The following is a 12061-nucleotide window of genomic DNA, read 5'->3' as shown; positions in this document are numbered from 1 at the left end:
CAGGGTGATTCTGATGAAATTTTTCCGTCGGAAATGACCTGTTTTCAAGTAGTGAAAAATGCTATTTGTAACGCCGTATTAGTAATTGACATAAATTATATTAGTTACTACAAGAGTATTAGTAATTGACATAGCTATTGCTGGTTACAAATAAATTATCATTAGTAACTGGCATTACCAAGGTAAGTTACAAAAAGCAGGTTAAAAATAGGCTGACCAGCTATTAGTAACAGGCATGAAAAAGGCCAGTTACAAATAGCAAGTCAAACTTTGTTGACTTTATTAATTGTAACGAGCTTAATCAATGTCAGTTACTAATGGTAGCACACACAAGTACACAACTCTCACTTTACTCTATTTTTTTTTTCGTTTTTAAAAAAAAGAAATACTCGAATAGTCGTATTCTTCCACCTATCTCATCAAACTTAATCAGCCCATTTATTCACAAACCACCCTCAATTTTTCATTCTCCGCTGACCTCAATTTTTCATACTCCGCTGAAATCCTCTGAAGCTCCTTCTAAATTCAATCATCGAAAAATATCATCAAGGTACGCTCTCAATCTCTACCTATTTAATTTTTTTTATTATTATTATTATTATTATTATTGTAACCGATTGTCTAAAAAAAAACTAAAAACATGATTTCTAAGGTTTCTAGTTTTTTTTGTTAACTTAATTTAATGAAAGTTAGGGGTTTAATTACTTGAATTACTAGTTGCAAAGTCAGGTTTAATTTCATAGTAACCTGGGGTTAACGAACATTATCCTTTAGAGAAGTCGGCTGGCGAGAGATTCGAGCGCAAGAGCGCAAGTGAGTACCGCACATTCATTCTTGTTTAATATGGCTTTATTAATGGTGGTACAAGTTCTTCTATTTTGTTCTGATGTAGTGATTTAGCACTCAATAGAAAATGCTGATGAATGAATTTGTTGAGAATGGGGACCCTATGCCGGTAAAAAATGTAACACCACTAAGAATGGGTTCGATCAGTAGATGGTGGTGGTAAATTAAGGGGTTTCATGTCACAGAATTTGACAATTGCTCAAGATTTAATTCACTTATTATTACTGGCTAAAGAAACAGTTTTGCCAATTATAATTAGATGGGTGATATAGTTTAAAAATTTACTTATATTAATGTGCCTAATCGATATGATATGAAATAGAATACTATACTCTCAGTTCATAACATAATAATATTGATATAATATCTTTCTCTTGCCTTGTTTGTTGTCTCTCCTCTCCCTTGTCCCTCCATTTCTTCCTTTCCTTTTCAATTTGTGTAACTCAACTGCATTTTCCCGTCTCATCCTAATTTGTATAAATATAGTCCTCTAGTCTTTATCAATAAAGTATACATTCACTACAATGTTTCCCATCTGCTACACGGTAAGCTTGTCATTTGCATTGATTGAAACCAAACCTACGAAATCTCACTAATATTTGAAGCTACACTCTTATGACTTACAAGACCCCACTAGTCAATGTTTTTAAAATCTATTTTTTTGTAAAATACTCTTTAGTTGCATTTGTCTTAAGATCATATTAAAATACTCAATATATATTAGGACTTAGGAGTGCTAAATTAGGAACTGGAATGAAGGCTTCATGTGAGTCTTATTAGGCATATGTCACTGTCTTTGAACTTTTATGAATGAAGGTTCGTTTTCACTCATTCATTTTAATGCTGGAGCACCTTACTTGAGTTATGAAAGAGGTTCATTATACAATTTGTATCCCCTACACTAGTGATTCAATGTGTGGGAAATCTGAATCTCTGAAATATCATGATAAGTTACAACTTATTAGTAGTAATTTTAGTCTTTATATCCGAAATAATATTGAAAGTAACTTGCCTATAGTTACCAAATTTCTACTGTATTTGTTATGAGTGCACTACAATTGTTCTCATATTTTATCCTTGATATCATACTTTTCAAATGAAGAAAGCTAAGTAAGATTACTTATCTTGAACTACAGGTGAATAAGGCCGAGGAATCAAATTTATGTTTATGTAGGATCCTTGTATAAGAATGAAATTAACTTATGCTAGTGTTGGCATGCAATGTTGGCAACATTGCCTAGATGTTCATGCTGAACAAGATACATTGTCAAACTAAGTCTGCAATTTACCTTTTTTTTGTCTCTGTATCCCAAATCCCAATTTGAGAATCAAATTTCAATATTGGATTTTAAATTATTATTATCCAAGTGATAAACAAATTTTACCTACAGTCGATGTAGTGGGATATTGACTTGAATGTTACGGAGAAGAGGTTGGTTTATTTATACTGCTTCTTTTGTCACCTTAAAGGTCATCTGCTGATGAGGAGGCAAGCATGCATGTATCCTAGTGAATCTACTAGCTCTTAGGACTCACATACAGGGTAACTATTAAGCATTCTCTTAATTTTTTAAAATCTCTTTTCAGCTAACAAATATGAAGTATATAATAACCAGGGGCGGATACAACTCACACAATGGGTATGCAAGTGCATAGCCCTAAGTATTTAATTAAAATTTTATGAAGCAAACTGTAGGTAAAGAAATGAGAGTTGATCAGCAGGTAATTTGATGCTTCCTTGGAGTTGTAGTTGGTTATTTCGATTATTGTTCGAATCTTGATAAACCCACGTTTCACCACTTTCCAATATTTTTTTACTTTATGATTTTCCCCCTTTTTGAGATCATTAGTCATATTTTCCAATAGATGTTATTTTCTTTAATATATTCTTAACCCATCTTTAGATTAATTGAAATTTAGTGGTCATGAATAAAAGACATTGCTTAATTAGCCTAATGGAAAATGGGTTTGGCTATTTAGATTAATAACTTGTGGACTTGACAAGTATCTACTACTGCTAGCATGCTAGATCAAGTTTTTTGTTGGCATTATTGTTTATTTGTAAGATCTATGCAAGATTGATACATATTCGCATAATCATCAGTAGCACAATGAACTACATGGTTTGATTGGTTTCAACTTCCGACATATTTATAAATTTCATGTCTTAGCTGACAAATGACTAAACAATATACCTGTAAAAACTGTAAAGTTTCATTTAAAGGAGGATGGGGAGATTGGGATATCTCTCATGGTTATAATGATTTCCTATGTCTCATATACATACACTTCTACATGGGTGATTTTGGTGGTGGATCAATGCTCATTGGTTTGCATATATGGCCACTCTGTTAATAATTTTTGTGAAACTTCTTTAGTAATTGACATTATTGTGTTTAAGGTCTTGAAGATCCTAGATGGCCTAGCAACAAATGTAGTTTCTCACGCATATTGGGAGGGCCAAGAGGACTACGAGTTACTACGAGGAGCATGGACTGTGAGTTACTACAGAATGTGCTTATAATGTAATCAGATATGTGTACGATATAGTCTCTTTCCATGCATAAAGAATGCAAGGGTAATTTGTGAAAGGTTAGTGAATTTGCCACTTCTTTGCAATTTAAGTAAAGAAGGTATATACACATATTTTGGTTAATCAATGTTAGTTTTGTTCTAAAAAATTGTAATAATATATGTGTATATTATTTTTGAAGGAGTATTTGACAAGAGATGCAGCCTACAATGATGTAGAATCGCCCAAGGTTCAGAAACAATAATTGGCTAAGTTTTTTAGATTAAATTTGTTATCGTAAGACTAAATCTTTGTTGATATTGTAATTAATTGCATTTACTTAGCTCATTAAAACAATATGAGTATGACATTTCTTATTTCTATCTAGTCTCGTTTATATTTATTCCTGTTTATTATTATTACTTTCTAAATTTATAAGCAAATTCTTTTTTTATAATGTTCCAGATCTAACCTGACAACCCGTATCCAGGATCTGTGAAGACCTTATTGTCCAGCTAAGTACCTACATAGGAAATAAGGATTAGCTAACCCCGGGTTGGCTTCGGGGATAACCACTCTGATGGTAAAGTCAGAAAGTATTTTAGAAAAAGAAGAGAAAGTATTAAGGAAGAGAATAAGAGAGAGAGAGAGAGAGAGAGAGAGAGAGAGAGAGAGAAAGAGAGAGTGAGAGAGAGCATTTATTGTTACCTTTGTTTAAAGAGTTGGATTGGTTATTTATAGTAGAATGTTCTCCCAAGTGGCTGCATGCCATGCAAACAATGTACATGCCAAGTGTTGGTTATCCCACGCCACGTGGTGTGCGCAGATTAACCATGGCCCTTACAGTTATGAGTGAATACCGATATGAGCATTCTGTTGTACGGTTGTAACCCGACCTATTTCCAAAAGAGTTAATATCGGCCCATGTCCCTTATCGGTATCATCCCATACAACTAACCCCCCAAGTGAGGACGTCTATACAACTGATGTTCTCACTTATTCACAAGTTGTCCTTAGCAGGGAATTTTGATTAGAATTCCTTCATTTCTTCCTTAGGAGACTGAGTTCTCATTTGATTTCAATCATTTCTACTTTTAGGAGACCAAGTCCGCTTTTGAATTCATTCATTTCAACCTTTGGGGACTTAGTTTTGATTGGAACCAAAGTATTTCAATATTAGTGATTTTCTCTACTTTATTTCCAGGGTGGGAGCAAAAAATCTTCGATTTGCTCCCCAAGTGAGCTTGTATGCTGATAGCAAATAAGCTCTACTTTATACTTAGGTTGGGAGCAAAAAACGTCTGACTTGCTCGAGCGGAATACTAAACGTTATAAATTTTTTTCTTATTTCCTTTTCTTTTCTTTATTTTTTTTAAGGCGGGAAGTTTGACTAGTCAAGGGACACGTGTCGTAGATTCGGCCAAATAGTTTTGAATTTACAAAATTTCTCGACCCTTGGATTTCTGACCGACCCATCACATCACCCGTCTTCTTTTAAATCTATAAAAACTATATTTCCTTCCCCTTTTTCCTTTTCATGTTCCTTAAAAACCTCTCGAAATCACACTTAAGCGAATTCGAAGCGTTTCTATGTAAGCTTAACAACGACTATCAAGCGTTCTCAAGTGCAGCGGGATTGGAGTTCGGCACTTTTTCTACTTTTAAGGGCGTTTTTTGATAGAAAATTCGAAGGTATTCACGAACCTTAACTTTAATTTTTCATGTTTTGATTTTTACGATTTTAGCGTAGTTGGCATTCATAAATGTCTGATTGTAGTTTTGAAGAGGAACAAACCACCCTTAGTATTGTTAGGCGTCGCCTTATTAGGCAATCTGTGGGTAAAGATATCAGTAAAGTTCAAGACACAACGTCGTCTCTTTCTGATAACATTGACGATCCGTTTTAGCCGCTAACTGCTAAAGAACAAAAGCAAGCCTCTTACCGTCATAAGGTTATAGCTGATTGTGAAAGATCTTGCCGACCTAACAATCCTGATTTACCCGACGACATTGAGGTCCTTGACGTCGAGCTAGTTAGCGTCCGATATCACCTACGCAGCTTCGCAGATAAGCTAAACCTTGATCAATACGGCTCTAACATTAGTCATATCGGGGTTAGAACCACCACGATGCCAAGGGTTAAACAGACTAGTTACCAGCCACATGTTGCCCTTAACGCTTCTCCTGATAAAGCTGAACCTAGGAAAAGGCCCGGTAAAGCACAGGTGGTCAGTTCTGATGAGTCAGAATCTGAAGATCGTGAGGTAAGCCAAAATGGCGACAGGCGGTCCAAATCTCCTGTGCATGAATCTGTCGTCAACTCCGTTCTCGGCGATGAGGAAGATGGCGGTGAGGAGGTAAACCAAAACGAAGGCAGGAATGTTGGGAAGGAGGAAGATATTATGGATTTGTTGTCGCAAGTTACAAAAGAGGAAGGCCTAGATGAAGTCTATAACTCCGAGGAGGACGATGCGGAGTACCGACATCCTATTAATATTGATTCTAACAGGATATGAATTGAATTGACCTTGATGGTCAGGAGGACGATGCAATAATATGGATATGAATTGACCTTGATGGTCAGTAACGATTCTATCGGCTTCCTGATGGATATGAATTGACGATGCGCAAGTCATGATGGTCATGTTGCCATTTACGCCAAGCATCTTGATTTCGGCCTCCGCTTCCCTATTCATCATTTTATTGTCAAGATTCTGCGAGAACCTTTGTCTTGTACAACTCACCCCGCTGACTATTCAGAACGTAGTAGCAGTTGTTTGGGTTATGCTATACAAGAATTTTCCTTTAACCCTCAACTTGTTCAGGAGACTTCATTGGCTAAAGCGGGATGGCCAATCTGAAGGATGGTGGTCAATTTACACAGCTTCTCACAAGTATACCGTCCACCGCAAGCTATCCAGTTGCGAAGGCTGGCAAGAAAAGTTTTTATTTATGCGTGTTCCAGACGACTTCCCAATTAGAAGGACTTTCTACCGTCCTCACTCGCGTTTTGATTCGATTGACGGGAGAGGTCTTGGAGTTCAAGAACGCAGAGCCTGTGATTATTTTGGCATAGAAGAGATTGAACTTGACGAGGATACTGTACAGATAGTCCCTAGGGTGTGGCTGCTGAATGTGAAATATATTCTCAGCAACGCTCCTTTGTCTCATATCGGTCTCTGTACTACTGGTAGTTTTGGTATTGCTCTTGTGTTTTGCATATATGTTACTAATATTTTATTTCTTATCTCTGATGTCGGAGAACCCCTTACTGCCTATCGGTTTGTATCCTGCTATGTTTATTCTTACCTAGTATGACTTATTTGGTGCATGCGTTGACAAACTAGATTGGAAAGTCCTAGGGCTATCAGTTGACGAAAAAAGAGTTTTGAAATGCTGCCCTTCTTCTCCCAAGCCTGCTTACGATACACTTGCTACCTATTGCAACCGATCTTCTTCGCAATCACGAAATTCGAAGAGAAAAGCTGAGAGAACGACAGACGACAACGCCAGAAAAAGCTCTAGACGCATTGTTTCACTTGCTAACAGACGTGGTGGAATGAGTGGAGCCTCTGGTTCAAGGAAAGAAGATGAGCAGGTCGCTAAGAGAGCGAAGACGAGTGAGGAGCAGTAGAAACAACAAGCTCCTCAGCACAAGGATCAAGACCCTCAGCAGCAAACCCAGCCACAACAACATGTACCACCTGAACTTCCTCTCCAGCCATCAAAGAAATCTGTGCCGGAAGGGGTTTTAGTGGAAGATATTGTAGATTCTCCACTTCTCATTCAGCCTACAACAACAGTTCACCCTGCGCCTTAAGCTAAGGCTCATACTGGCTCTGATGTGAGCACACTCGGTATTGTAAACCAGGCAAACCAGTGGATAGAGCAGCCATTCGGTAAGATTCCTGACGAGGTGGTAAAGAGGTTCACCGTTCCTGACGGCAGTTCCCGGGACCGATGGCAACCAGAGCTGGATGTATGCCGCAATGAATCTATCTTTACCGACGACCCACTTCAGGGCGGTAACTTGGGATAACGGTTGCTTCGTAATCTGGCAACTCCTATTGATAGGCCCGCTGGCCTTGTCGGCCTAGTTGCTTCACAACATATGCATGATTTAATGAAGGTATCATATCAGACTAGCATGATTGTATTTCTAGCTAACCTTTATTATTATTATTATTATTATTATTATTTTTTTTTTTTTTTTTTTTTACTTTACTTCTTTCTAACGTGCTTGGTTATTGCGTTGATCACGTAGGCCATTGCCTCCGGCACCGAGCTTGTCGAGATGTATCGGTGTTATCAAGAGCAACACTATCAGGCTTTGCTGAACCAGTAAACCATAGAAACGGCTGTGAAGAATGCATAGAAGGCCCTTGACGGCATTAGAGCGGTGAAAAAGAAGGATGACGAGGAGCTAAAAGCTCTTAGGGAGAAGGCCGACAAGTTCAAAGCTGCTGAAGATGAGATTAAATCCCTCTATTAACAATTGGAAGAAAAATCCAAGGTTGCTGCTCGGCTGCCGGTGGTTCAAAAGGAACTCGATGATGTCAAGGGTACTGCCGGCCTTTTAGAGGAGAAAGTCCAAAAAATGGAGGCTAACAAACCTGGCATCCGGCAGAGAGCTGTCAGTCGGTACCTGAGGTGTGATGACTTCATAGAAAGACTTTAAAACCGTTACGACGGTGGGTGGATTGCAGCTCAACGGTGTGTTGTTAAGGTTACTAGTTGGACGAAACCTGATTGGGCGAAGGTCGAGGCAGCCTTCAACAACAAGGCTCATGAGCATGCTACTAGTTTTGAGCAACAACAATTTTCTGATGAGGTTCTCTTCAATGCTGATCCTAGTGAAGATGACACTTTAGTGGACCCCAACCTTCTGAACTCTCCCATACTTGAGGGAACGCAAGAACCTCAAGCTTGAAGGGGCGGGCAGTCATCACCGATATCATCATGCGGCTCATGTGTACTTGGGCCTTATCAACATTGATGTTTTTGAATTTTTTGTTTAGCGTAAAACTCTTTTTCTTTTGCTTGTGCTGTTTATCGGCATGTACCCTTTTTGTGGTGATGCCTTTCGAATGTATATTGTTACTTTAATTATCACTTTTCTACTTTGATCATGGTTACTGTCATCATTATATACATCTTAAAAATGATGACGTCTTAAAAATGACGCTTATATAACAAGAATGTTTCATGTTTGACCATGTAAACTATCTGCTCCCCCCTTAGTGAGTGTACCTGCATAGCTGGTGCATTCACTAAAGAATCGAGATTATATACAATACGCATTTTCATTTCCGTTTTCTTCTTTCGAATATACATATAATATGCATTTCCATTTTCGTTATCTTCTTTCGAATTTGCATATAATATGCATTTCCATTTCCGGTTTCTTCTTTCGAATTTACGTAAAATATGCATTTCCATTTCCGTTTTCAGCTTCGTGTTCAGTAATCTGTCTTAGCTATTTTAGAGTATTATATATGCTGTTTATAGGCCTTTTGTATACGAATTATATATTGTCGGTTCAAACTATTACACTGGCCATTTGAGTAGTGCTTGTTTGCACCTACTGAAATGCCTCTTTCGGCTATCTTTTATCATGGGTAAGCCTCATGCCGGCCAGTATTATACTTTGAATTTACAACCTCACAAAGAGTAGATGTTCACAGTTGATCAGACCCTCATTTTACTACTTTTGAGGGAGTGGTATTTAGCTGTCCATCCATTTGATTATGTAACCAAATGGAGTATGCCTAACAACATGTATCTATCAGACCAGGTACCTTTTATTTCATTATTGGTACTATCTGAGAAAGATAGTTAAAAAACGTACATGATACATTATATTATCGGAACTATTTGTATATTTAAACATTTAAACATAAAATTTTTTAAGCACCGCTGCATTCCACACATTCTTCAAAGGCTTCCCTTCCATGGTTTCCAACCGGTACGACCCTTGCTTGAGTGTGTCATTGATTTTATATGGTCCTTCCCAATTTTCCGTTAACTTGCCGTCAGCGCTTCCCTTTCCTGTTGCTGCTGCTCTCCGCAAAACCAAATCTCCAGTAATCATAGGACGGTGATTGACCCTTTTATTATAAGCCCTTGACATTCTGTCTTTGTACGCTGCCGACTTAACTGCAGCTTTCTCTCGGAGCTCAGGTAAGAAATCTAACTATTGAAGTAGTAGTAGATCGTTTTGCTCTTCACAATAGTGCTAGATTCTGAACGTTGGTAGTCCTACCTCAGTCGGTATCACTGCTTCAGTGCCAAACACCAAATTGAAGGGCGACTCCCCAGTCGCTTTTTTTGTAGAGGTTCGATTTGCCTATAAGATCTCAGGAATAAGATCAGCCCATAGCTCCTTTGTGTCTCCAATCTTCTTTTTTAGGGCCGATAAAATTTGCTTGTTGGCTGCCTTAGCCTGGTCGTTTGACTGTGGATGGCATACTGCTGCATACGCGAACTTGACTTTGTACATGGCCAAAAGGTCTTTCACCGTCTTACAATCAAACTGCGACCCATGATAAAAAAAACCATTGCCATCAGTAACCCAAATCTGGTGAAGATGTTTTTCCATATGAACTTTTTTATCTCTAACGCCAATATTTTCGCTCCTGGTTATGAGATTATCCATTTAAGAAGTAGTCTACACCTACTATCAAGAACTTCCTGCTGCCAGTGGCCGATGGGAACTGTCCTACGATATCCATTCCCCATTGTGCAAACAAGACTGGGTTCATTATCGGTGTTAAGTCATTTGGAGGAAGATTAATGACCGGCGCATACTTTAACATTTTTCACATCGTTTCATATACTCCAAATCATCCTCATTCATTGTCGGCCAATAATACCCTCGCTTCATTGTTCCCAACGACAAGGCTTTTCCACCGATATGGTTCCCACAGGTTCCCTCGTGTATTTCCTCAATGAGTCTTGTTGATTCAAAGTTGGTTATACATATCTCAAGAGGCAATGAGAAACCCCTTTTTTTAAATTGTCCCTGGTGTATAACGAACCACACGCTATCTCGTTTTAGTTTTCGCGACTCAGCCTTATCAGTCGGCAAGGTACCATACAATATCTACCCCAGAATTTTTTCGTACCACTAACTGTTGTTATCAACACAAAGAACCTGTTCTGAATCCTCGTCAATACTTTTTTGCTTCAATACCTCGACCATAACTGTTCTCTCTAGGTCGTTAAAACTGGAGCTAGCCAATCTTGCCAGAGCATCAGCTTGGGAGTTTTGCACTCTTAGAACCAAGGTAATTTCAAAGTGCTCCAGTTGTGCCGTTAATTGCCTAAGTTTCTCAAGGTACTTTACCATTGCTGGCTCCCGCGACTCGTATTCACCAGTACATTAACTTGAAACCAACTGTGAATCTGTTGTCTAGACTAAGCGCTTGGCATTTGCTGCTAAAGACAACTAGACCCTTGTTATCGCCACCTCATACTCTACTTCATTATTTGAAGCTTTAAATTTGAATTTCAATGCATACTCAAAGACATCCCCCTATGGCGATGATATCACTATCCCGGCCCCTGATCCGGTCACAATAGCAGATCCATCCACCAAGACTTTCCATGTTCCGACCTACTCTTCCTTGTCATTGTAAGAAGCTTCTATAATGAAGTCATATAGTGCCTGCGCCTTGATGGACACTTTGGGCTTATAAACCAACTCATATTTCGACAACTCGATTGCCCATTTCAACAATCAACCCGACGTATCCGTCTTCTGCAAAGATTTCTCTAACGACTAGTTAGTCAATACCTTTATCACATGAGCATCAAAATATGTACAGAGCTTCCGCGCTGCTATTACAACAGTGTATGCCATCTTCTCAATTACTGGCGCTTCGCCGCATTCAGAACATGACCGACAAAGTATATCGGCATTTTCTGTTTCTTTCTTTCTACCAATAATACGGCTGCCACCGTCTCCGAAGAAGCCGATATGTATAACTGTAACTGTTCCCCATGTTTTGGTCTTGCTACTGTCGGCAATGACCTCAAATGATTTCTAACCACTTCTAAGGCTTCGGTCTGATCCTTTCCCCATTCAAAAGTTTTATTTTGTCGTAAGACCACAAAAAATGGGAGCGCCTTATCAGCAAATTTACTGATGAATCGTGTTAAGGCTGCCATTCGGCCTGTTAGCCTTTGTATGTCACGTATTGTATTCAATTGATTCATACCAAGTATTGCATTATCCTTATCTGGATTTGCATAAATTCCAAGCTCACTAACCATAAACCCTAAAAACATGCCTGAGCGAACTTTAAACACATACTTTTCTGGGTTTAACTTCATCTGGTACTGTCGCAAGGTGTCAAAGGTTTCCCTAAGGTCAGCAATGTGATCCTCGTCTAGATGACTTTTCACAATCGTGTCATCCACATACACCTCTACATTTTTCCCTTTTTGTTTCTCAAAGATCTTATCGACCAGCTTTTGATAAGTTGCACCAGCGTTCTTTAACCCAAACGACATGGCCTTATAGCAGTAAACTCCTGCGTCCGTTATGAACGCAGCTTTAGCCTTGTCTAACTCATGAAGGCTAACCTGGTGATATCCCGAGAAGGCATCTAGGAAACTGAGCGTTGCATATCCGGACATCGAATCCACCAATTTGTCTATCCGTGGCAACGGATAACAGTCTTTAGGGCATGCCTTATTCAA

General features: G+C 38.6%; 1 long non-coding RNA gene across 1 annotated transcript; it reads left to right on the top strand.

Moving 5' to 3' along the window:
* The first annotated feature begins 334 nt into the window (after positions 1-334).
* LOC110717267 lies at positions 335-8564 on the top strand. Its single transcript, XR_002510723.1, has 5 exons — positions 335-550; positions 718-813; positions 3248-3438; positions 3561-7487; positions 7623-8564. It is a non-coding gene; the product is annotated as an uncharacterized LOC110717267 (long non-coding RNA).
* The last annotated feature ends 3497 nt before the right edge of the window (positions 8565-12061 follow it).

This window comes from Chenopodium quinoa, unplaced genomic scaffold, assembly GCF_001683475.1.
Source record: "Chenopodium quinoa cultivar QQ74 unplaced genomic scaffold, ASM168347v1, whole genome shotgun sequence".
NCBI lineage: Eukaryota > Viridiplantae > Streptophyta > Magnoliopsida > Caryophyllales > Amaranthaceae > Chenopodium > Chenopodium quinoa.
This window is presented reverse-complemented; position numbering and strand designations above follow the sequence as displayed.